The 27980-nt window shown below is 37.2% G+C and overlaps 1 protein-coding gene across 6 annotated transcripts in view; it reads left to right on the top strand.

Moving 5' to 3' along the window:
* Positions 1-27980, top strand: part of LOC127164128 (protein NLRC3) — a 551968-nt gene that overhangs the window by 514681 nt on the left and 9307 nt on the right. The window contains exon 1 of one of the 6 annotated variants that reach the window (XM_051107854.1): positions 27771-27906. The exons of 4 other annotated variants lie outside the window; for them this stretch is intronic. The gene's annotated coding sequence lies outside the window, so the exon portion shown is untranslated. Of the gene's footprint in view, positions 1-27770; positions 27907-27980 lie in introns of those variants that run through there. One more of the 6 variants, XM_051107858.1, reaches the window with a different exon arrangement.

A 27980-nucleotide genomic window follows, 5' to 3' on the forward strand; every position in this document is an offset into this window, starting at 1 on the left:
TGGGGGACTACACCAGCGGAGATGAACAACAAGAAAAGATCACTGTCAGCAGCTTCATGCAGTGTCTGACTGGTCAAGGACACATTCCCATTTCATCCACGCAGAGAGAAAAATTCAAAATACATGTAGAATTCAATCACGACTGTCAGCTTCAGTACGGTCAACAGCGTTTGTGCTGTCCTCTCGTAAACGCATGCTCCTGTACCGTGACCTTGCCCACCCAGCACTTGGGGAATTACAAAGAGTTTCTCTGCATTATGTGACAGGCTGTGAGTAAAAGTAAAGAATTTGGCTGTTCATGAGATGAATTCTCAGTGTAGTGTTTACTTCATATACTGTTTACTTCATATAGTCTGATATACTGTTATCAGTTTGAAAAAAAAAAACAAACAGGAATGTAACAGTTTTCATATATTCAACTGTAGTTTATTTCTTTATAACAGTTCGTACTAAAGCATGGCCATGTATTGATTGTTGGCAGATTGTTACAAACTCAATTCAGAAATGAACAAAGTATATTTATATACAATAAATTCCAATGCACAATAAAATCTGTGTCTTTAAGTTTGCTTGGTGTTTTTTTCTGTTAAATTACTATGATAGATTTGTTGAAACAAACTCCCGACAAAGCAAATCCAGTTCTTTGACAGGGACATTAGCACCAGTTGAATTCAGCAGGTGTTCGAGGGCCTCAATCCATCTGGACTCAGAGGGCATTCAAATTCTGGAACAACAACTCCCAAGTCTTCACAGGCATCATAAGAAGCTGCTGTGTCCCAATCCAGGTCTGGCTCTTCAATGTCCTGAAGGTATAGCAGTTAAATACATGGTTAAGTATCTAGATTAATACCTTACCATAAACAGCAGTGTGGTGACAGGAAGTAAAGCAGTGTTACAATAGCTCGTAACTCTCTGACTGGCCAGTGTTTGTGCGTATCAGTCCCATCTGCCACAGCTGCTCTGGACTTCGATTGCCTTCTGAGGAGATGATGATGGTTCCAGGCTTCTGCAAATGTGTCCAAGTCTGCCTGAAGTCTTGAAAGGAAAGTGTAGTGCACACAGAAAAGTTCCTCAACCACTGATAAGTCAAGCAATCCTTCTGCCTCCAGCGAGTGCAGCATGTCCGAGTACTTGTTGGTCACCGTGATTCTGACATCACGCCAAAGATGCTCAATCCTATTAGAAACACTTTTTTTTTTGTTTGTTTTTTTTAAAGTGTTAAAATAAATAAAACAGTGCAGATAATACAGCTGAGATGAATTATTATTTTTGAATGTAAAATATTTTGTTACTTCAGCAACACTGAAAAGCTGCCTACAGATGTACTGTTCAAAAAAATAAATATATCATAATTTGTTACATTTCCATCCAAGAATATGACCATGGGATACATATTTCAGAATGGTTGTTTAAGAAATAAAACTCTACACACTGCATCTTTAAAGGTTAAAATGCTGCCAGACAAATAAAAAGCCAGAAACATACTAATCACTGCAAAAAATATCCAGTCAAAAACTCTCAAGTATTTCGACAGGCAGTATAGGTTGCTGAAAATAAAAGTTTTGAATAATTCTTTGATATTTTAGAAATTGCAGACAATTGTACTTTACCTTTGATTATGGACACTTTTACCGGCGATGAAACTTCCCCGGTCAGCACCTCTTGAAGAGAACATGTACCTGGATATCTGCACATTTTCCACTCCTTGGTCTCCTCTCACCCTTATGTTCAAGATAAATAAATCTGATGAAATGAAACCTAATGAAAATCTATTTACAGACACACAATTGGTGTTTTTCGTTTCTTTCTTGTTACTATGCACACCTTGATGGTGAACCAAATTTTTGAACTGCTTCTGAGAAGAAGTAGTTTGCTGTAGATGCCTGGTTATTATTTGCTGCATTCAAGTACATAACCTGAAAATACAAAGAAAAAGAACAATAATGCAACAATAAGTACATATACCTGTAGGCAGGAGAACATATAGACTGGAAATTAATGTATTACAGTATAATTTTCAAGAAACAAGATTCATTTTTATACATTTTGGAGACTGGTCTGCTCTTGATACCAGATGACTAGTAAACACTAAATAAAAATAAATTAATAAATAAATAAAAAAAAACATGGTGTAACCTGTGTTTTTACGGAAACAATAAGTGAAAACATAACTTCCTGGAATAACCATCCACACCACCAAATATTATGATGTTGTATCTATTCACAAGACAGAAAAACAAAAGACAAAAACTTTTTTTTCTAATTGTACTGTAATTTTCTTTTGTGCTACAATTCCTGTAGCTTTTTTCTATTGTTAGAAAAGAGTAGCAATTTACTTTAAAAATTGTTACATTTTCTATAAAAGTGTTTAATATGTGCGTATATTAAATAAAACAACTTACCGTATCAATTTATGATTTGTGTCTATGTGCACGAGGGAAAGGGGCCCTGGAACAGAGTACGTTCTTCACACAACACATCCCAATCTCGCCAATCTTGAAAGGATTCCAACTGAGTCGACTCTGTGCATTGAGGAGCTATTCTCGGCCATTGTACACGTACACCTAAAGACAACAACCTTCCTCTGACCGTCTGTGACCAGCAGCAGACACGTCATCCTTAATGGTTGTCACAGTGTTATCCAACTCCTCATCAGTGATGCTGCTGTACATCCCTGAGACAGAAAGGCCAAAGTCATTCATTCTTCTGAAGATGGTTCTAGTGGAAACGCCATAATTTTTACAATGTAATGCACAGGAAGGTTTGTCTGCAGCATTTCAGCTCACTCTTCTCTTTCAATTGCAAACCTTGGACGTCCTCTCAGACCAGCAGTTGAATCTCCCGCTGCATATGAAGCAGTGGAATATGATGGTTGTCGGACTAGTTCGAACACTTCCTGCAAAGCCTGAATGATTTCGTGGGATATTTCCACATGTCTTGAGAGTGCTTGGAGGAGATACAGCTGCTGGCGGCACAAACTCCAGGTAATCCACGTCAAGCGGAGATCTCAAAAGTGCTCTCTCAAATTTGAAGAGAAGGTCCTCCAAAAGACGCCTTTTCAGGATCTGCTGCAGAATAGAGATCAACAAAACAATAACATCAGAATAACAAAATAATAACATCATAAGAACATCAACATCATAATGCTTATTAATATGAACAAATCATTTATCTTTCATCCAAAGGTCCTTTGAACCAATTTGGGATTTACAATCATGTTCACTTACTTAATGGACACTTTCCTTACATTGCTGTGGTTGTAAGGAGAAATATAAAAATGGTTGGGTAAGCATATAGTGGTCGTGGTAATATAGTGCTATATTTTATTTTATTTTATTTGCATTTTGTCAAGTTAATAAAGCCTATGTTGTATGAAAAATTAAAATATAACCTTTAACCATGCCAATAACCGTAGAAAAGTGTCATTACAACCTATAAAAAGGGTTTATGTCCTGTTTAACATCACAAGATGTTATTAAACTTTCTGCTAAAGATGTATTCTACTGACTAGGGATGTAACGATTACCGGTTTGACGATAAATCATGATAAAATTCCCCACGGTTAGTATTACCGTTTCATATTTTTTTCATTAAAACCGTATTCGATTACCACGATTTGAACAACTGATGATAAATAAATAATGTCCAGCATAAAGCACAGTTAAGTAACAGTCTCATCTGCGCACTGCACGCAGAGTAGTTTCGTTTTGTGTGTGAAATGACGGCGGAAAAGCTGGGATGTTTTAAAAGGGTGCTAATGGCACGGAAATGATCGAGCACGCACTGAAAAACACGAGATAGTCTCCGTTCATTTTAAGCAATAAGAAATGGATTGCAGCTTTTACGACTCTATTCTCATTTTCATCCTTCATTGAAGCAGTTTTTGGCGTTATTTTATTAGCAAATGCAAAGACTGCATTATTGTAATACGAGAGGGTGCCAGCACGAATCTATCGGATTGCAGCGGGTTTGTTCTCCCAAATATATAGCGATCATGGCTCTTTCCCACTGAGCAAAAGTACGTCCAAACGACGTCATTTCAACGTCTTTGTCGGACGTTGAAATGACGTCCCCTGAAGAGCCAGAATGAAAGTTTTTACAACGTCTTTTCATGACGTCTTCTGGACGTCCAATAGTGACGTTCACAGGACGTCTCTAGAAGGTTAAAATTTAGTTCAGATCTGGTCATTATGGACGTATTTTCAACGTCTTAGAAGGTCAACTGCAGTCTCATTTAGATGTCATTTATACTGTTTCTGGACATAATATATACACTCTTAGGCTGCATTCAAGTAAAAATCATGTTTATTTTATTATAATTTTTTATTTGTACTTGTAAATAAACTTACAGACACAGTGTACAAAAACCATGAAAACATTTAAATTTTAACTTAAAATAAATATTAATTGTAATGAATGAGTAAAAGTACGTCCAAACGACGTCATTTCAACGTCTTTGTCGGACGTTGAAATGACGTCCCCTGAAGAGCCAGAATGAAAGTTTTTACAACGTCTTTTTATGACGTCTTCTGGACGTCCAATATTGACATTCACAGGACACCTCTAGAAGGTTAAAATTTAGTTTAGATCTGGTCACTGTGGACGTATTTTCAGTGGATAACAACTGTAACAAATAACATACAAAACATACATTATGTTCACCTGTTGGAGCTGAACTGAGGGGGAAAAAAACGTCTAATTCTGACACAAGAGAAGTTTAAAACCTTCTGTACATACTAAAAAAATAGTTTAGCAGTTTCAGTATCATATTAAATAAGTTTGTGATAGGCTTAATTTAAAATAAATATTGCTTGTAATGAATGGCTCGTTTTGTCGATGCCCATGTTAATGAATCAGAGGGTAAATGTGAACGCAGAAAGAACAACACAAACAACCTTTTCAACCACATTATAATCATTATTGCTGTGTAACAGACATTTAAGTAACAGAAGTACTGGGATTAAAGTTTATAGTTAGGGTATAAACACTTATTTTCTACAGTAGCGATCAAAACGAAACTATCTTGTATGTATAGTAACGCTTAACCTCTTCCGCCAGGAGGTGGCGACAATTGCCCATTTAAAAAAAGTATGTCATTGAATCATTCATTCAGGAAATTTCAATAGTCAAACAATACTTAATGAAGTGAGACACTGACTCCCTTCATTAAATGTTTTTTATTATTATTATTATTTTTTTTTAAATGAATATGTTTTTAAAAGTCTTAAGCAGTGAATAGTTTATCAGAACCACTAATAAATTGTTATTTTGTTTAGTTTTCCAATCTTTTTTCTCTAGAATCGTGATCTCCAATTTATTAAAAACAAGTGGGATTTGCAATTTATCCAGAATCGTGAAGCTCTTGTTTAAATGTTGTTTATTACTGCATATTATTCCATTAAAATGGAAGTTTAATTTCATAAAGTTCAAAATACACCTAAATGTTTTTTGCATTTTGTCTTTTTCAGTTGAATAAAAGACTATTTTCCCTATATTTTAATCATTGAGGATTTCTTAAGAAAAGTTTAAAATTCTCGTCTCGTTCTCGTGAACCCAGTCTCATGTCGTCTCGTGGGATAAGTGTCTCATCACACCCCTAATATATATATATATATATATACATATATATATATATATATATATATATATATACACTACATACATATATATATGTATGTGTATATATGTTCTGAATGGCAATTAATTTAAATTATTTGGAAAAGTAAATTACATGTTTACATTGTTTATAATGTTTGTTAAGTTTATTAACATTTGTTTTATTTATTATTTTAAAATGTGCCTTATACACCAATGCAACTTATGCATGTTTTTTTCCTGACCTGGTGTAAAGTCTGGAAAATATGGTAAATTAGGCCTATATTGTGCTGTATTATTACACAGTTCATATAAAATAGGGACAATTTGCACCAATAAAACAATTATATTATGTTCATTATACTCCTATCCACATTAACTTTAGCCTTAAACACTGTTATATTTATGAGGGGGTCCTTGGAAAATCTTCTTCCCTGCAAGAGGTCCCTGGCTCCAAAAACCCATGTGCTAGTGCACAGGCCTCCATATACAGCAGAGAGTCTGGTGTGGGAGGTGGAACTTCTGTCCAGGTTGACAAAACATCTCATCTTGTCTTCATGAACTGCCCTGAAAACAACATTGAAATATAAACGATTATTATTATTATAACTACAAATATAGCTTCACAATGCTCATTATGACCTCTTTGGTAAACATATGATCAGAAAAAACTGCCAGACTAATATATTTAGTCTTTAGTGAATTTACTGAAAGTCTATTTTACTACAAGCACACTTAACACAAGATAAAGTTTTGAAAATATTACATTATTGTGAAGTTACGTGTTTTAGTGACTAATTTAGACAATTAAAAGGGATCAACATAAATTTACCTCAGACTGTAACTTCACTGACCACTTTACTCGCAAATTAACCAACAGGGAGATACAAAAATTACAAAAAGTTGAATTTGAAATCGTCATAACACAGAACAAAATACATCTAAAGTGAAATTTAACATTAGATTGACAAAACGACGAATAAAGGTACATTTATATCGCTTACCTTCGGCTTAGCACCCGTCCGTCTCTCAGATGACCGTTAGAGACCGTTACTGTTTAAATTTCCAAATAGCAGCGTTGCGTTGTGAAGGCTGTTCGTTGGTCAGGTTGGGTCCCATCCTCTGTAGGCTTTATAAAGTGTCCTTAACGTAAAGTTAAATAAATTACACGACGGATCTATCGTGGTGGTTATATCTTCAGTCTTTGGTAATACACAATATCAATATCTTCCGTCTTCGCGGCTGCTTGCGCCATCACGTTTACGTCACTACGTTAATGCCCCTCACGCAAGCGCACGTTTAAATATAGATCTATTTATTAAATTAAATTTAAATGTATTTATTAAATATATTATTATTATTAAAATATATAATAAACAATAATATTGTGTTAATATTCTGTATTATTATTCAATATTTAAATATATTTATCTATTATATTTAAATCTCTTTACATCTATTTAACTTAAACTTTAACTTAACTTAATCACACACACATAGATGTAAGCGGCAGTTTCTGTCAATGTCCTAGTGAAAAATACTACACATAAAAAAAAAAAAATAATAATAATAATATTAATAATATTAATAAAATAATTAAATGGCCGCATTATGTTACTGACATGATGTTTTTATACAAATATTACACTGTTTTAACACGTAAATGTTTTATAAAAATGATATTTACATTTTTTTTTAAGTCAGAACTTTGTCATGTTTAATTGTATAAAAAGTTCTTAAGTCGATTTCCTGAACCTGTTCTGCACGTTATACAGACGTCCAGGAAAACCCCTTAATAGACGTTCAAATTTTGAACTGCATATCTACGTCCAAGGGACGTCGTAGTCCGACGTCCAGATACTGTACTGGATTTGCACGTCGTGTAGAAGTACAAATATGGTCCTGGACCGACCGACGCAATATAGACGTGATCTGCACGTCGGGTGGACGTCTCATGTTTGTTGGGTTGCTCCCTCAGATATTACATATGCGCCCTCAAACTTTGTCCTGTCCACGCGCGAATAAGTGCTTATTGTAAACAGGTATTTGTTCATTTTATTTAGTGAAGCGCAACCCTCATAGAAAAAATGTTTGTATTTGGTAATGCTACGGAAGCAGACGGACAACTGAGGTAAGTGAAAGTAACAATATTTATTTACAGCAGAGCACATATGAAGAATGACGTGCAGGATGAGGTGAGTATCACAGTTCAGGTATGACAAGTTCTTGAATGGATTACTACGAGCTGATTGGAATATGTTTCCTCTGCAGGAACGACGGGAGATGAACTGGAGAACGGAGAGAACACACACACCGTTGGATGACAGCTGTCGAGCTTACGACACACGCACCACTGACTGGATGTAGCTTGAGATAAAGGTAAGTATCTTCAGGTAGGTAAATGTTGTGAACTCTGGGAGAGCTACACAATGAGTCCGCTTCGTATGAACGAGCCCGGACAAGGAGTAGTGAGTGGTGTGTGCTTTTATGTGTGTGAGATTGATTACGTGCAGGTGTGTGATTAAAACTCTGGTGACTGTGATCGCTGCGTGTGAGTGATTGTAGAGCCTGGCCAATCCGTGACAGGTAACTGATGTATTTGCAGTGTATTTCACTTCGCAACTGGGGGTTGCCCCCCGGCAGAAACATAAATCGGGAATTATAGAAATATAATGAATATATGAATTAATTCATTATATGAATGTGGCTCTGAAGGTTCTGATTGTCTTTAGAAAAGATTCGATGTCATTTTGTTTTCATCTTCACTCCATGTAACATCTAAAGTAGTGTTCTTGATCGCAATACTGCTTTATCCAGTATTACAGCTGTAATTCAGCTTTTCCGTCAGCGCCATCTAGTGACATACAGTGGATTTACAGGGACTTATATTTACATTCAGCTTGTGTGCAGTTTTTGTCTGGCCAAAAAACAGACCGAATTGTCATGCCCTTGCTGTAGCCTATATTTTGACCAGTTGATGAAAAACAAGCTTATGTGAATTCTACACATTTAAACAATTCAGATAAGTTATCTAGATTTATGGAGCAGATTAAAAAACATATAATCATTTATTAATCAGTTATTATTTTTACTTAACTCTTTTCTTTATTTAAAGGCTGAAATGTGAGGTTTGCCTTTTATGAAACGTTTTCAAAGCTTTATTTGATCATTTACTTTAGATATTTGAACATGCCATATAGGTTGTCAGTCATGTTGTCATTTAAAATCCTGACATCATTGGTACTGTTATTGTTTCACTGATTAGGTAAACAAAAAGTCATTTTATTTGTTGTTTGTTGATTTTTAAATGTAAAACTTGGTGAAGTAATATATGTATTAGTACTTTTTGAACACTTCCAGCACATTTTAACAATACCGTGATAATACTGATAACCGTTATCATTTTGGTCACTATAATCGTGATAGGAAATTTTCATACCGTTACATCCCTACTACTGACAATGTATTCTATAGACAACTGACATTTTAATGAAAACAGATATGTTATTTTTATAGAAAAAATAAATAAATGACAACTTACATGCATCTGGTCTGTTGATGAAGCCATGTCTCATGTCACGTGAATTATGGATGGTCTTTTCACAGGCGTCCAATCACAGCCGACTTCCGGAATAGACGAGGTAACCAATGGCGTTTGAGATTACAATTAAACCAGCAAGTCCCGCCCCACGACTGACAAAAATAAAAGTGTTCGCGCCAGCAGGTGAGAGAAGATCGAGCGCGAGGATGTGGGAAAGATCACATGCGCACAAAGGTTTGAAATGAGCTCGCGGGTTCCCGTTTCTTCGCGTGTAGATCTGTTTTCCTCTCGCGTATGTGATTTACTGCGCGTGCCAGCATCAGTGGTGCGCTCGGTTATTAATGGCATTGATTTGCCGCCATAGTTTTGTTCCTCCGTTGTTGCTGTAATCATTTAGTTTGTTAGGGCAAAAAAATGCAAAATCAATGGAAAAAAAGAGAGATACCAACCTTGTTCACAGATGATGTGCTTGTCATCATGTAGTTTCACAAACTCTGTTGGGGGAATGTATCTATAGAAGCCATGCATGGTGGTTTGCCTATTGTGCAGAGTGTGGTGTTTATGTATCAACTGATCACACTCTGCACAAAACCACTCTGAGGGCAAACATTCCCCACAACGGATGACTGCTTCTCTCATGTGACAGTGATTACATTTTATCTGGATGACATTCTCAGCTCACAATAAGTTGGCAAGGTTTTGTGGCCTCGCCTGTTGGACATCTTTCTGCCTTTGATACCAGCTGGACAGTGGTGACTGCTTAGCAAAATCTTGCCCATCAACACTTTGCTCTAGAAGGTCCTCAAGCCTCTGCATATTAAAATCTTCAAAGAGAGAGAGAGAGAGAAAAAGGAAAAAATACAAACATAACAAATCCAACATTGCATTTCCACTGTTTTTAATACAAGGGCAGTTTAATACAGACAGCAGAGAAGGCAGAGGGTAAAAGGATAGTTGGAACAGGGCAATCAAACACATAACTCTTAATTTCGTGTAGGTGTCAACTGTCAGTAGTGTTGCCCACTTAACAGTGAAACTGAGCAACCACCACATGATTTTGCTGAGAAACATTAATGCTGTTGTCTAAAATTTTCTTACTACTGTCATGTGGACAGAGCTTGATGCACTAAATAGTGGCAACTTTAATATTTGTGGCATGTTAAATGACTGTGGAAAAAATATCGTTACACCGCATCTACACGGACTCGACAGTTGTTGCACTGCACTGCAACAGCTAAAGTCTGTCTACACTGGTTGTGACAAAGCGACCGTTGAAAAACAACAGAACACAGCAGCAGTTTACCATCGGGGATTTGTTGTGTCACACCACGCCTCATCCAATGTAGACAGCATTATAGGTTCTATTGTGTTTTGTCACGTCTGGTGTAGACACGGTGTTAGCTGGCTAGTTACTAAAAAAGGCAAAATTGCAGGTATAATGAGACTTCCTTTTTACTTAACTCCTTGATTTTATATAAAGCATACCTTACAATGAAGTTTTTTTAAAGTAGCTTTTCTACTTACCAGGATATTGGTAGCTAGTGCATGAAGTTGTAATGGAGGAACTACACTGTAAAAAAAATCCGTAAAAATACAGTACAATATACCCTAATAATTACAGGAAATTTTCCGTTTTTGGTTTTTACAGGTGTTTTTCCGTATTTTTGAATTACGCTTTGCATTGTGGGAACAAGAACGTTGGTGGCTTACATAGGCGCGAAAACAGTGAAGAGAAGACGCGGAGAGTTTCTCGGTCAAAGTTTCATTTTAATGTCGGCTTTTGAATTTGGGAAACATGTTTTTCATATACTCTTCGTGATAAACGAGTTAAATGTCACATAAATTGTTTACGTAAGGTTAACTTAGTTGCTGTCTGGCTTGTTTGACGTCGGAGCCGTCGCACTCAACATTTCTCTGCATATCGTCAGACATCTTCCTCGTGGAGTTTTCTGCCAAATGAGGTAAGTTTTGACCTTTTATTGTCTGTTTTACACACACACGGAAGATAAAATGCAAAACACAAACTAATTCGGTAACGTTACTAGCAAGCTGTCTGTGAAGCGACTGTGTAAACAGAGGCGGCCGACGCGCGGCAGCCGCGCCAGAATAATAATGCCGCTTCAGGTCAGCGTGCCAGTAACTTTAGGTCCTCGTTATCTTTCTCACTTTAATGGACAAATGCACACGACATTATGTCAAAATGACCGTTGTGTTTCTTTCGTTTTCTTTTTTAATGACAGGACGTGATTGCTGCTGTACTGTGAATCTCAAGCACACCTGCATTCTTATCATGGGTTTGTATTCTGTTTTATTAACAGTTTTATTTAACATTAGTGTTAAGTTTCAGAAAGAAAATAGTTATTGAGTCATTTATTCTGTTGACTTTCACAACAATGTGAAGTTGTTTGCTGTCTGATGCGTCGGAAGCCACGTCACAGACAACGTTACCAAAATTATTGGATTGATTACTTTTGCATGTTATCATCCTTGTGAGTATAAGGTGTGTTCAAACTGCTTGTCAATATGTATATGGTAATTTTGTAACGTCTTTTGTGTTCAAGGTGATGGGCAGTTCAAGATTGCTGTCCTTCAAGAAGTTAATGACCACTGTTGAGGTTGTGAGCTACAAATACCCAGAAGAGGTGACACTTACATTGGAATTCATACAGAAGTAAGCAACATGTATGTTATGAAATGTGTATCTGTTTATTTAATTAAAGTAATGAAGTATATTGTAAGACACAGATGATCTGACAAGCTCGTAAGACAGATGTAAATGGAGACTATTGGAAATATAAGTTAAGCAATTTATAAACAAATACTTTAATTGGCAAGTATTAGGGTTAGCAGTTAATTTAATGAACTTAAAATACTGTATAATTGATTTTCCATCTCCAACCTGCATGTTACTCTGTAGTTCAGTTTCATTCATTTCATTTTTATCATATCCATTTCTTTTAGAGTTTTCCTGTGAAGAAATCCTAAATGAGGGTTGAGATGAAGGCAACCAGGTGGGTTTGTATTCTATTTCATTTAACATTAGTGTTCAATATTGAAAAGAAATTGAGTCTTTAAGTCATTTATTCTGTTGACTTTTACAATAATGTGAATAAAGTTGTTTGCTGAACACACCTTCAAAGGTGTTCAAAGATGCTTGTCGTGTATATGGTCATTTTGTAATGTCTTTTTTGTTTAAGGTGATGGGCAGTTCAAGATTGCTGTCGTTTGAGAAGTTAATGAACAAATCTTCTTTCCTGTTGTGGTTGTGAGCTACAAAATACCCAGAGGAGGCGGCACTTACTCTGGAGTTCATACAGAAGTAAGCAACACGTATGTCATAAAGTGTATGAAGCATTTGGTCGTGTTGCTGTTTATTTAGATGAAAATAATGAAGTATATTTTAGGACATAGTTGATTTGACAAGCTCATATGACCAACACAAATGGAGACTATTGGAAATGTAAGTTAAGCAATGTGTAAACAATTGGAAAGTATTATGGATTGCAGTTGATTTAATGAACTTAAAATACTGTATGACAACTTTTCCACTCCAACCTGCATATTACTCTGTAGTTCAGTTTAATTAATTTCATTTTTTTGTCATATCCATTTCTTTTAGAATTTTCCTTTGAAGAAATCCTGAATGTGGTTTGAGATGAAGGCAACCAAGTGGCTGTGCATTCCTCCAAGACTCTTGCATGAACAATTTTGAAAATCCATGTAATATTTGAGTTTTTAAATTGAAAAAAAAATGGCACTTGCATTAAACATTCAGTTAAATGGTAAAGAATACATCCCATATAATGAACTGCATCACTTCAATGATATTTCTGTTATAATGAACTTCAAAATTCTGTTGTCAAGCCACTGGAGTCACATACTTTATACCTTTCTGGACCTTGAAAATGGTAGTTGCATAGACAATCAATAGAGGGACAGAAAGTACCCAGATACTCTTAATTTGTGTTCTACAAATGAATGAAAGCCTTATGGGTTTGGAATGGTATGAGTAATTAACTGAATTAACTATCCCTCTAAACAATATTGTTTTCTCTTATAAGAAAAAAAGTTTTGAGTCTTGACTGTTTTACAGCTTGAAGTTTAAATTTTGTGACCACTTTATAGTGCAACACCTGTATTGTACAGATGCTCATGTTTTCTTTCTTTTTTTTTTTTTTTTTAATTCTGTCTGTTACTGTTTAAAGCTAAACTGTCTTTTACAATACAGCCATTTTGCCTGAGTTGACACATTGTTAGATGAATTGAGTATTTGATATTGTTTAGTCCTAACCCACTTAAGGCAAACACAAGCCTTTGAATGCACTTTTAAGAATGTTTACATGAAGTAAAAATAAACCATGTTCAATTTGTATATTGTGCTGGATTTATTTGCTTTATGTATATATAAATATATAAATATACCATTAAAACAGAAAAAGTCCTGTTTTTTTAACCGGTGGCAGACTGTAAATTAACGGGCTGTAAATTTACGGTACAAAGTCCAGGTAATGAGCTGCCAGTACTTTTTCCGTTTTTTTACGGAAATTTTTTTTACAGTGTAGCACATGGAAAAGTACCAACTGTTTGGATTTAAAAATAAAAAAAAAACACATTAAAACAATTCTTTCAAAATTTTTGCCAGATGTACAAAAATAAACACTAAAACCTTTGGCAAATTCACAACATGGAAACTATCAAACCTATCAAAAAATGTATTTGGCATAATAATGTAGTTTTCATTATCAATGTGCAAGTATACAGAATATTAAGCACCAACAGCACTGTCAAACCAGCACCTAGTCTAAATCACACCTCATTACTCTTCATTAAATGTATTTGACATTCATTTTATGAGACTGACACAAACCAGCAGATGAACCTTTTTTCCTCCGTTTTCTAGTGGTCACACGCTGCCCATCACGGTCCCTCTTCCACCAGGTCACTTTAGATCCTGTGACTTCAGGCTCCTGAATCTGTGACTCCGTTTTATGTTTCTTTATGGACATAGCACATAATAAAATATAGCTGTGTGAAAAATGGGCATTAATGAGTTTACTATTACACATTTGTGTATAACAAGAACAAAACTTGCCTGTATCTCTTCAACAAATGTATCCCCGAGCAGAAGAACAGCTTCCACTTTGCTCTTATTTCCACTTGACATTGTACTAAAACAAAAAAAAAAAGTAAATGTTTAAATGTGGCATCAGTAAACATGTTGATGTTTTTCTGCTAAAGACAAAATCTCTGGTCCAAATCGTGCTTAATTTTCTTTTAGGTAAAATGCACTATATACATGTTTAAATTAGAAATCAAATATCCCGGGAATAGGAGGTTAATCCAACCCTACTGTATCATGGATCTGCAGGAGTGAGGGGGACAGAAATGTCAAAATGTTATTTATATATTTATATTTTTGGTCTAATTGACAGGTTTTATTAATTTATTTTCTTATATCTTACCATTCATTGGCTAAGAAATCAAATACACAGCTGGACAATGACCAATCATTTCAATTCTGTAATGTGTTTTCCTGTATTTTCCTATTGGCAATTTTATGATTTGTTCATATACTACACTTTATATACTATTTCCAATCACAAAATAAGGCAGAAAATATATTTTACAGTTTCTATAGGCAACGTGATGCAGAAACACTGAAATAATTAAAACGGTACCATTAACACCGTGATCTGATTGCAAAAAAGAGATTGTTGCACTTGCTTACCTGTTCGAAGGCGTAAACTCGTCAGGTTAACTAAACGAACTGAGCCTCGCTGGTGACGTCACTGCCGTAGAAGATGATGCGTGGTATTTGTACGCATCTGCTGTCCACTGAAGTTAATGGGAAGGATTGCCGTATCATATGCACGCAAAAATGGACTTTGGCGTATGTATTACACGCAATTGGGAAGTGTAAAGCCGTGTTATTTATACGCAATTTGATGAGAACGGGTTGGCATTACATAGAGACTGGTGGAGTAATGAGTTTGAGGAGCCAGTGGAGGTACGAGGTTTAGGAACAAGCTCTTTTTAATACGTTTCATTGGTCAAATATTTGCAAACCCCACAGAAAGGGTGTCCAATAGTAAAAATAATAAAAAAATGAAAGCGATACGATAGACTGTATTTTAGTATTAGTTTCTAATGAATAAAGTCCAGTATTTTGATCTTCATATTACAAATGATTGAAAAGAATTGTTGAATATTTCAAATTCATTAAGAATTTGTTGTTAAAGATTAAGTTTTTAAGAAAGATCTGAGCAGGACTGTGGCTTTCCAGGACCAACTTTGACCATCCCAACCTAAAAAAAGTCTCCCTGTTATCAATTATTCCTTACATAAAATACCTATAGTAAAGTCACATATGTATATATCTAAATGATATGTATATTATAAAGCACTGAAAGGCTCATCCTGTCTCATCTTTAAACAATCACCTCTAATGATCTTGCCATATTCTTTAGCAAATTTGGGTGACATGGTCATGATGTTTATGCACCTCTGAAAAACCTGAACTGTTTTGTTTACTCCTTTGGCACCTTGCCCTGAATTGTTCCTGCTTAAGGCTTTAGGCCATCGACTTGAGTGTTTGTACGCCAAAACTGGTCATACTGAACATATGTTAAACTATAAGGAGGCTATCACTAAGGCTAAATGTGAATTTTACATTAATTTATTTAGCACAAGTGTAGGGAATACTAGATTGCTCTTATTTACTAAGAGCTCTTGCCGTCTACTCAATCTCTACCATCTTACTTGTATTCTACTACTGAATGTAAGACTTTTATGGATTATTTAAAAACTAAACTTCATAAGCAAATATCTGCACATAATGTTGACTGTGGTTGTTTATATCCCTTCTCTCCTAAACTTTCTCTACTTTTAGTCTTTCAACTGTTGATAAGTTTAACCTGCATCATTCAGAAATATAAATCTATTATCTGTCAACTGGATCCTCTTCCAGCACACTTACTTAATGTCTGTTTGTCCTCTCTGTTTTCTTTAATTACTGAAATTGTTCATTCTTCGTTGTCTTTTGGCTTTGTTTCTTTATCACTTACAACTGCTATAATAACACCCATAGTTATAAAAAAAAAAGAAAAAAAAAAAAAAAAAGAGCAGATTCAACTAATTTTGACCATGTTTGTCCTATTTCAAATTGACCGGGCAACATATATAAACACACATACATATATAGACACACACCTGGCTTCTATTTGTCTATCTATAATTAGTGATTTTATCATGTCTTACTGTCACAGAAGCAGACGGAACACCAGGCAAGTAAATCGTTAAACAGTTTATTGAAATAACACAGAGGTGAGATGAAGACGGTTGAGGCTTGACAGGTGAGTAAACTCTTGAAGACTTGAATGGAATCGTTTTGATACAGTGCTGATGAATGATCTTTTCCCTTTTGCAGATGATCCAGGTAGATGAGGATGGCTGAACACACACACACACCGCTGACAGGACTGGGAGACAAGGACGGCAGGACTAGAACACAGGAGAAACAGGTAAGTCACGACAGGTAAGTATTAGGTTTGTGAACTCGTAGAGAGAAGCACAATGAGTCCGTATTGTAAGGACGAGCCCGGACAATGACTGTTGTGTGGTGTGTGCTTATAAAGGGTGCTGGTGATGAGGTGCAGGTGTGAGATAATTAATACTCTGGTGATTGTGATCGCTGGGTGTGACTGGGGTTAGAGCCTGGCCAATCCCTGACATTACCCCCCTCCCCACGGCCCGCTCCTGAGGGCCGGAACCTCCGGCACCGAGGTGGTCTACCTCTACCTCGAGGTGCCGGATATTCGGGGTGAGCTGCGTGAAACTCCGAGATGAGAGTGGGATCTAGGATGTCATCACGTGGAACCAATGACCTTTCCTCTGGTCCATAACCCTCCCAGTCAACCAAGTACTCAAGACGACCACCGCGATGCCGGGACTACAGAATCTCTTTGACGGAGTATATCAATCCTTCTTCTAGCACCATCGGAGGAGGGGGTTCCTCTTCATGGCCAGGCTCTGTCGAGGGAAGCAGAGGTTCGTGACAGGGTTTCAGCAGTGAAACGTGGAAGGTAGGATGGATCCTGTATTGAGGTGGAAGTTGAAGTTTGTATGTGACGGGATTTACCTGTTCAAGGATGGTAAAGGGACCAGTGAATCTGGGACTTAGCTTCTTGGAGGGCAGGCGTAAGCGGATGTCTCGAGTGGAGAGCCAGACCTTCTGACCAGGAGTGAAGGTTGGACCTGGGATTCTTCTTCGGTCGGTGACAGCTTTGGATCTGTTCACTGCCCTCTGCAGATGGTGGTGAGCAGCATCCCAGACTCTCTCGCTCTCCCGGAACCAGTGATCCACTGCGGGGACATCCGATGGTTCTCCATTCCACGGGAAGAGAGGTGGCTGGAAACCTAAAACACATTGGAATGGTGCGAGTCCCGTGGAAGGTTGCCGCAGTGAATTTTGGGCATATTCCGCCCAACCCAAGAACTGGTTCCAGGAGTTCTGGTGACCATGACAGAAAGTACGAAGGAACCGCCCCACCTCTTGAATTTTTCTCTCTGTCTGTCCGTTGGTCTGAGGATGGTATCCAGACGAGAGGCTAACGGTCACACCTAGGAGTTTAAAGAACGCCTTCCAGACTCGGGATATGAATTGAGGACCCCTATCTGATACAATGTCCTCAGGAAGTCCGTAATAACGGAAGACATGATTGAAAAGAATCCTGGGTTCGGGAGTGGCGACGGCTGGAGGTTCCGTCCAATCTATTGGACTAACAAACAGATGATCAGGGATTATGCAGGAAGGAGTTTCAGTACTAGTTTCACCTTCAGAGAGACGAGAGAGGGCATCTGCTTTTCTTGATCGTTCCTTGATCCTGGACGGTAAGTTATAGAGAAATTGAACCTTGTGAAAAAGAGGGCCCATCTGGCTTGTCGAGGACAGAGCCGTTTAGCATCGCGAAGGTACTGCAGATTTTTGTGATCCGTGATTACCTGAAACGGGTGGTTGGCTCCCTCCAACCAATGTCGCCACTCCTCTAAGGCAAGTTTGATGGCCAATAGCTCCCTGTTTCCGATGTCGTAGTTCCTCTCTGCCATGCTGAGCTTTTTGGAGAAGTAGGCACATGGATGGAGTCGTGGAGGAGTTCCATGATTTTGGGAGAGAACGGCGCCGACTCCAGTGGTTGATGCATCTACTTCCACAACGAAAGGGAGATCTGGGTCAGGATGAGTCAGGAGTGGGGCTTGGGTAAAGGCCTTCTTCAGGGTTTCAAAGGCGGTAGATGCTTCGGTTGTCCAGTTAAGGGTTTTCGGATGTCCTTTCAGGAGGTTGGTGAGTGGATTTGTGATGTGGCTGAAACCTTGAATAAATCTGCGATAGAAATTTGCAAATCCCAGGAATCTCTGAAGTTCTTTGATAGAGTTAGGTTTGGGCCAGGAGACAACAGCATCTACCTTCCCCTCATCCATGCGAACCCCATGGCGATCGATGACGTATCCCAGGAACTGAACTGAACTTTGGTGAAATGAGCATTTTTCAGCCTTCAAATATAGTTGGTGCTCTCGTAACCTTTGCATGACCTCCGCAACGTGATGGTGATGTTCGGCCTCACTCTGTGAGTAAATCAAAATGTCGTCAATGTAGACGATGATGAAGTGGTGAAGGAATTCCCGGAGGACTTCATGAATGAAGTTTTGAAAGACAGAGGGGGCGTTTACTAACCCATAAGGCATGACCTGATGCTCATAATGGCCAGTAGGGGTCACGAATGCCACGTAGGGGTCATGTATTCTGATCAGGTTGTATGCGCTGCGGAGGTCCAATTTAGTGAAGATTTGAGCTGATCGGAGTTGTTCCAGGGCCGCCGGGACGAGAGGAAGGGGATATCGGAATTTGATGGTTTGATGGTTGAGAACACGGTAGTCAATACAAGGGCGCAGCCCTCCATCCTTATTGGAAATGAAGAAGAAGCTGGAAGCTGCAGGTGACGTGGATGGACAAATTTACCCCTGACTCAGAGCCTCCCGGATGTACTCCTCCATGGCCTTACTCTCAGGAAGCGATAACGGGTAAATCTTCCCCTTGGGCAACGAGGCATTGGGAACGAGGTCAATCGCGCAGTCCCATGGCCGATGAGGTGGTAGCTGGGAAGCTCTCTTAGGGCAGAATACGTCCTTGAAGTTTGAGTATGTGGAAGGAATGTTGACAGACTGGTTACTCAGTGGACTTTCGACAGACGTGACATAGACAGGAATGGTTTTCTTGACTGGTTGAGGTAGGTCTGGGAAGCAATTGCTGGTGCAATCCTTTCCCCATTGTAATACTTCTACTGAGCCCCAAGAGATGATGGGATCATGCTTCACCAGCCACGGGCGCCCTAGGATGATGTCAACAGTAGCGCCCTCCAGAACCAGCAGCTGAATCTTCTCCTTATGAAGTAAGCTGAGCTGAAGTTGAATGACGTCACATTGGCATTGTACTTGCTTCCGAGAAAGTAGTTCTCCAGTTATTGAATGAATCTTGTACTTGGTTGACGTGGCGAAAGTGCGGAGCTTGAGCTGGCGGCAGAGGGTTCCCGAGATGAAGTTGCCAGCTGAGTCGATGAGGGCTGTGACTGAAACAGAGTTCAAGTCAGTAGTTACCATAACATTAGTGGTCAGTGGAGGCAATTTTTCAGTTTCTGACTGAATGACACTCACCCAAGCTCGTCTTGGTCGTGAAGGACAGTTCAGTCTCATATGTCCACTAGTCCCACAGTACATGCAGAGACCCCGGGTCAGCCTCCTCTGCCGCTCAGTAGATGACAGTTTACCAGAATCGAGAATCATGGGTTCGGTGGCTGGTTCTGGAGGGGAATGTGGTTCTGGTAGACGGAGGAGTGCAGTATCTTCGGGGAGATAGGATGTCATACGATCTGAACATCGGATGGAATGTTGGATGAATTTTTCCAATCCTAGATGATCATCATGTGCAGCCAGTAGTAAGCGAAGTTTGGGCTCCAAGCCTAGCCGGTAGGTGGTTAATAGTGATCGCTCGTTCCATCCATTCGCAACGGCCAATGTTCTGAATTTCAGGGAATTTTCGTGAATTGACATAGTACCTTGCTTGAGATGGTAGAGTTGTTCTCCCGCTGAAATGGCCGTGTTAGACTGACCGAAGACCTCTTTGAAATGAGCAATGAAAGTCTGGATAGATTGAGTAGCTGGCCCGGCTTGGAGCCAGAGAGTTCCTGCCCATTGTAAAGCTGAACCTGAGAGTAGAGAAGTGATAAAAGTAATTTTAGATTGATCGGCTGGGTATTGCATTGGCTGCATGGTGAAAATTAGAGAACATTGTAACAGAAATCCGTTGCACTCCTCCGCCCGGCCAGAGTAGGGCGCCGGTCGAGCCATGGGACTAGACGGAACCGGAGGTGAAGAAGTGCTCGGTGAGGGTGATGATTCGCCGGCTGTCGGAGGTGATATGGTGGCGGCTGGGCGCAGCAAAACCCTGCGAAGTGAATCCACTAGCTCTTGAAAAGGATCATCTGTGCTCATGCTGCAATGTCTTTTCTTTGGTCCGGGCTTCTGCCACAGAAACAGACGGAACAGCAGGTAAGTAAATCGTTAAACAGTTTATTGAAATAACACAGAGGTGAGATGAAGACGGTTGAGGCTTGACAGGTGAGTAAACTCTTGAAGACTTGAATGGAATCATTTTGATACAGCACTGACGAATAATCTTTTCCCTTTTGCAGATGATCCAGGTAGATGAGGATGGCTGAACACACACCGCTGACAGGACTGGGAGACAAGGATGACAGGACTAGAACACAGGAGAAACAGGTAAGTCATGACAGGTAAGTATTAGGTTTGTGAACTCGTAGAGAGAAGCACAATGAGTCCGTATCATAAGGATGAGCCCGGACAATGACTGTTGTGCGGTGTGCGCTTATAAAGGGTGCTGGTGATGAGGTGCAGGTGTGAGATAATTAATACTCTGGTGATTGTGATCGCTGGGTGTGACTGGGGTTAGAGCCTGGCCAATCCCTGACACTTACTGCTTTTAACCCATGTTCATTTAGTATTTAATAATTAAACAAACTTTTTTTTTTTTTTTTTTTTTTTTATTTAAGGTAAATTGTTCAAGTGTTTAACAAATAGTAGTGTTCTTGCAACTTCTAATTCCACATAGTACTGTTCAAAAAGAACTGAAACTGATCCAAAAACTACAACACAACATGCAACATACTCAATCCAGGAGAAACTTTAACCATTTCACAACACATTTTCAGTAAAAAAAAAAAAAAAAATGCACACATTTTCTTCTGATTTTCTTCTCTTTTTTTCTTCTTTTAATGAGGAATGTCTGATGAATAAATGATGTTCAAAATATAACTCTTTTTATCTCTGTCACAGGACTGATTACAGTAACGAGGTGTAGTTGAGGCAGGATATCATTGCAGCAGCATTTGAAAACATAAAGAGATCAAACAAAGAAAGAAACAAAACAGAAAACAAACACGTAGGAGTAAAGGAGAAATACAATGAGTCTCATTCACTAATAATTGTGTAGATTATTCATTTTTATACACACATTTGAACTTCTCATGAAAACATTACACCTATTTTACAACACATGCAATTATTCAAATTATTAAGATCGGCAATAAGTGTGATTTTTCTTAAATTTAGAATTTATTTTAATACAAACGTTTTAGTGAATCATGATTTTCCGAGGGCCAAGTCAGAGCTGGGATTCGGGACGCCTGAGGCAGAGTCACAAGGGGCAAGTGTGAAAGTTTGTGTCTAGTGTGAGGAGTCGCCTGTATCTGAAACTCCTTCCACACTGATGACATTTAAAACAGTTTTCCAGTGTTTCCTCATGTGGCAATTAAAGTTTGCTTTACTTCTGTAACTACTGCCACATTGAATACACATACGAACGGCTTTTCTCCTGTGTGAATTCTCATGAGTCGTGAGATTTTCTTTTTGTGTGAAGCTCTTTCCACACTGTTGGCAGGTGAACGGTTTCTCTCCAGTGTGAACTCTCACGTGGCTTTTCAGGTCTTCTCTTCGAATGAAACGTCTTCCACACTCTTTGCAGGTGTACGGCTTCTCTCCGGTGTGAATTCTCATGTGGATCTCGAGGCTTCTTTTCTCAGTGAAACTGTTTCCACACTCCTGGCAGGTGTACAGTGTCTCTCCAGTATGAATTTTCATGTGGTATGTAAGACTTACTTTTTGAGTGAAACTTTTTCCGCACTGTTTACAGGTTTCTCTCCGGTGTGAATTCTCACGTGAACTGTAAGATTTCCTCTTTGTGTGAAGTTTCAAAGCACAAAGCAAGAGACATCAAAAAATATAAAATATATAAAAATATACAGGAAACACTGTCCCGCACAGCTTAGATAAAACCCTAATTAATTCTTTCCCTGTCAGATAAAGTTTCTCATGTTCACTGAAGCAGCACTTATTTGATCAAAAATACAGACAAAACCAGTAATATTCTGAAATATTGTTGCAATTTAAAATAATGGTTTACTATTTTAATACACTTTAAAAGAATTTATTCCTGTGATCAAAGCTACATTTTCAGCATCATTACTCCAGTCTTCAGTTTCACATGATCCTTCAGGAATCATTCTAATATGCTGATTTATTATTAATGTTGAAAAATGTTTTTGCTGCTGTTACGAACCGTACACTGTTTTTCTTGTGTATGTTCTTCTTTTTGTTCTCTGTCTTTTTTAGCGCTTCTAGGTACTGCCTACCTTCGGAACTCTATTGGCTGACGTGGCTGTCAATCATCATTGGTCACCTTTAAAACGGAAGCAGCAACTGGAAGATCTCAGCTGTTTGACTTGGCGTGTCACTGGTTGTTTTGTCGTGTCCGTTTTATCTGCTACTACTTTTAATGCTTACGAGGCTAGCGTGAGATTTGTTGAAATGATCTGTGTAAAGTTTTGGCATTTGTGACACCTGTGTTCTTGACGAACGTCGTGTGTCTTTGATCCTTTTAGCCCGCTTATGCTCCACTCAAACTTGTGCTGACTTACAGACAACGGAGACGTGGAACAGCCTAGTAAGTCACGTGACATACATACCTTGCACGTAGGTTTTTTTTTTATGTATTAGACACACTAGTTTAGTGAAGTGCGCTAAATGTGTATTTTTGTGTTTTTTAGTTAGTGTAAGTTCAGGGCGTATTTGCGCTGAAGACTTTTTCTTTTCATATTTTTGTTTTCTTATTTAGAGGACCGGGAGGAGACAGTGGGGTTCTTTTTGTTATATTTATTTCTTTGATTTTCTAGCGCCACTTTCAGTTCCCTCTCCCGTTTGTCTTGGTTATACAAATTATTATTGTTTATTACTTTGTGTTCTTAAATGTTTGTAAATACTCATGGTTTTGGGAGCAATAAATCTTTTGCGGTGCTAATTTCATGTCCTGCATTTCTATGCCACTTTTACTTTAAGCTTTTTTCTGTCGGTCATCTCAATGTTACTCCTTTTAAATTCCTAGACAAAATTTCCATCAAGGTCGTAACAGCTGCTAAAAAATGTTTTGGAACCTTTGATATTTTTTTTTTTCAGGATTCTTTGATGAATAAAAATATTAAAATAAATAAGTAAATATTAAAATAAATATTCTGTAATAAAATACACTACCGTTTCAAATGTTTGGGGTCAATAAATTGTTTCTTTTTTTTAAGGGATTAATAATTGTTTTCAGCAAGGATGTGTTAAATTTAAAAAAAAAAAGTGACAGTAAAGACTTGCATTGTTAGAAAAGTTTGATTTCTGTTTTAAATAATTGCTGTTTCTTTTAATTTTTATGCATTAAAGAATTGCGAAAAAAAATATCACTTGTTCCAACAAAATATTAATATTATAAATCAGCATATTGTTAATAAATCAGAATGATTTCTGAAGGATCATGTGAACTAGAGTAATGATGCTGAAAATTCAGCTTTGTATCACATGAATAAAAAATATTTTATTTAATAAAAAATGGGGACATTCCATAATATATATATATATATAAATAAATCTTGCTTCACGAGATTACTGCTTTTCTGTATTTTTGATCAAATAAATGTAGCCTAAATGAGCAGAAGAAATGTCTCTAAAAACATTAAAAATCTTACTGATCCCAAACTTATGAACAGCAGTGTATGAACATGCAATATGTCAAAATAAAGAAACAGCATTTGCTTTTATTTTCATGTGTTATTTTTTAATCAACATCTGAATGTGGTTACATTTAATTTAAAAAAAAAAATGAAAAAAGACATTTTAAACAAAAAGCTGAAAACGATTTTGTTGTTGTTGTTGTAGTATAAGGCTACACCTGGATCAGATTCATAAAGATGATCAGAACACAGATAGAGTTAAATTATTGATTCAAGATGCATTGACAAGTAAAATGACTTCAAATATTATGTCTTGTTTTATGAAAAAACACATTTTGTTAGTTTTTGCATAAAACAAGCAAATTGATCTGCTTGTTTACCTTGACATTTAACTGTGTCATTGAAGGTTTCGTCAGTGTTTTGAGAGATTCCAGTCAATGAATCATCATAACGTCCCACTGAGCAAACGACGTCCAAACGACGTCATTTCAACGTCTTTGTCGGAATATAGACATGATCTGCACGTCGGGTGGACGTCTCATGTTTGTTGGGGTTACTCACCAGTGACTGAATTCGTGTTTACTATGAAATGATTTGCGATATAGAGGAGAGAAGAGACGCATCTTTTCTTTTATTCATCTGTGGATGTGCTCACTCACAAAAATAACGGTCCTCGTTTGATAGAACATTACTTATATGCCATAATAATTTAGCATTTCACACAGCTTGCAAACATTATAAAACTGAATTTTGCATTTATTTAATCACTTTAAATGGTTTGAAACAAAATCCTTTCTTCAGCAGAACCACAACAGACGCAGCTTTATGACGTCACATCACCAGACCAAAATAAAAGCCCAGTTCTTCTACTGAACTTTTGTCCCTTAATCTGCTTCGTTCCTCTTTGTATCTAATGCAGTTCTTTATTATGTGCTCAGCGTTTTCTTTAATGCCACAGTGCAAACACTTATCACTGTTTCCCAGAACAAACATGTAGATGATTTAGTCTTGATATGATCATTCCTTCTATTTTATCCTCATGTTTCTGATGACTGACTTTTGTATTTTGTGATATTATCTTTTCTTCAGTGTAAAAAATATTATTACCACTGTCTCTTTCATTTTAATGACCTTTTCCACTTCATTAATTACTAATACATCTGTTGTTGATCTTCTTTTTGAAATATTTTCTGAAAACTATGAGCAGACACTGAGCTGCAGCTGAAAAAGCCAAGAGTTTTTCTGATTTTTCCCAGCAGTTGAGATATCTGACAGACTGACATTCATCTCTGTGATGTAAATTCAAGGTATGGGCAAAGGATCCAATATGTGAACCCAGTCCTGCTTGATCACTTACCTTGATCAGCTCTGCTGTATATGATTGTGCATATATAAATATATTTTACTTACTAAAATACAATGACGTAAGCATACCAGTAATAGCACTCATACTACACAAATTGAGCCACAGTCATTTCTAAAATTATGTAAAGGTATAGAGCAAACATAATATTATATAATAATAATATTATATTATTTAAGTGCATTATCCAAACTCTTCACAACTTTTTACGTATAAAAATATTATTAAATATAAATGTAATTAAAGTGTTGATCATTCATGAAGTCATGATAGAAAGACTTTGAACTCATGTTAGTAAAGTGCTACCAAGCATTTAAAGTGGAAACTTTTGTTTCTCAGTGGCTCAATAATCCAGGATTGTGATGGTGGAAGGAGCAGAAGAAGCAGAAGATCAGAGATCAGACAGAGATCTACTGATGCCCCTGAGGAAACCGATTAACTAATGTGTTAGTTAAACCAAACATTTTCAGCACTCACCTTCATGTCTTTACAAACCTGTAAAACTTTTGGTCATCTTTGAAACATAAATGTAGATCTTTTTAATGAAATCTGAGAAATTTCTGTCCCTCTGTTTCACACTTTATGTAACTACCACTTTCGAGCCTCAGAAAGGTAGTAAAAACAGCATTAAAGTAATCCATGTGACTCCAGTTGTTTAACCTTAATTTTATGATGTGAATGGTTTATTTGCACAAAAAACATTGCAGTTTTATTCACACACACACACACACACACACACACATACATGTTGGGTTTACATGTTTTATGGGTTCATTCCATAGGCGTAATGGTTTTTACACTGTACAAACCGTATTTTCTATCGCCCTACACCTAAACCTAGTCCTCACAGGAGACTGTGCACACTTTTACTTTCTGAAAAAAACTCATTCTGCATGATTTATAACCCTGTTTCCTCATGGGGACCTCACAAATGTCCTATCCTTGTGGGGACATTTGGTCCCCATAACGTGATGAATACCAGGTGCACACACACACACACAAAAAATGTTCACAAGAGCACCATGATGCATCAGTGTTGTGTTGGTGTGAGAGCTGTCTGACCATTTTATGATGATTTTGTGAAAATGTGTTGGAGATGCATCATTTGTGAATAAAGACGTAATTTTATTGTTGTTGTTGCTGGTTTTTTTTGCATACACAAGGCATCTGTTAAAAATATCTTCATTTGCATTCTGCACAAAAGTTTCTTATGGATTTGGAGTGACATGAGGCTAAGTCATTAATGTAATTAAAGTAATTAATTTGAAAATTTATGAAAATGTAGTTCACATGAATAAATGACCTTTCACAATGTATTCATATAGAAAACATAGTTATATTTCATAATATTACTGTTTTCACAGTATGTTTAATCAAATGCAGGCTTAATTTGTGATCAGGAAAGTGTTTTTTACTTGAAAGATGTATTTAATGTGTCAATAAATCTTTTAGTACTGTTTTGTAAATTGTCTTATTTTGAATATGAGATAAATAAAATTATGAATTAGCGGTTGAAATTTGGCCCGAAAAACTTTTTAACCTTCACTTTACAACCACATTTATAACCACATTTACGTAATTTGGACGTCTTTTTATAGACGTCTTTTCACTTTTCAATCAAATTTTCACGTTATTTAGACGTCTGGCATTGTTTTGAGTATTGAGTTTTTGCTGGGTGGTATTATATTATATATTTTATTTTATTTTAATCATTTTTTTTTTTTTTCTATTTGATTTAAGTACTGTAAATTAGTCCAAGCTATATTTAACTTAACAATCTGTGTGATTATTTAATTGTTTAAAAGGCATACCAGTAGTAACCCTAAGGGTTTATTGAAACAAAGCTAATAATTTTTGGAGGAAATTTAGATAGAACTAACAACAACCGAATCCAGGGACACTTCCGCTTATGTTAAGGCAGTGGTCCGCTACAGAAATAACTTGTAGAACACTTTGATTTGACTTTAAAATATAATGCAGCCTTTGAACTTCATTATTTTAAGCTGAATTTTTCGCAGTGTATACACTGTATTCCAGATGAGTAGGATAAACGTCTTACAAATATACCTTTCATAATCACGCACATTATATAGACGTCTCTGTTTCCCGAGATCTGGCAACCCGTAACGGGCCGCTCTAGTCAAAGATGAAAGTGAAACCAAAGACTTGATGTCGCCGTTTTAAACAGACACAATCGATGATTTACAACACAAAGTACCTTTAAATCTTTATTGAGATTTATCCTTAGGCAGGATTTGTGTGTATCTACTTGATGGAAATGTGAATCGGTATGTGTGATATTTCTCACCCGAAAGCAAATGAACATTGTTTGTTGTCCGTTTCATGCTATGATTCTTCAAAA

The sequence above is a fragment of the Labeo rohita genome, chromosome 4, assembly GCF_022985175.1.
Source record: "Labeo rohita strain BAU-BD-2019 chromosome 4, IGBB_LRoh.1.0, whole genome shotgun sequence".
Taxonomy (NCBI): Eukaryota; Metazoa; Chordata; class Actinopteri; order Cypriniformes; family Cyprinidae; genus Labeo; species Labeo rohita.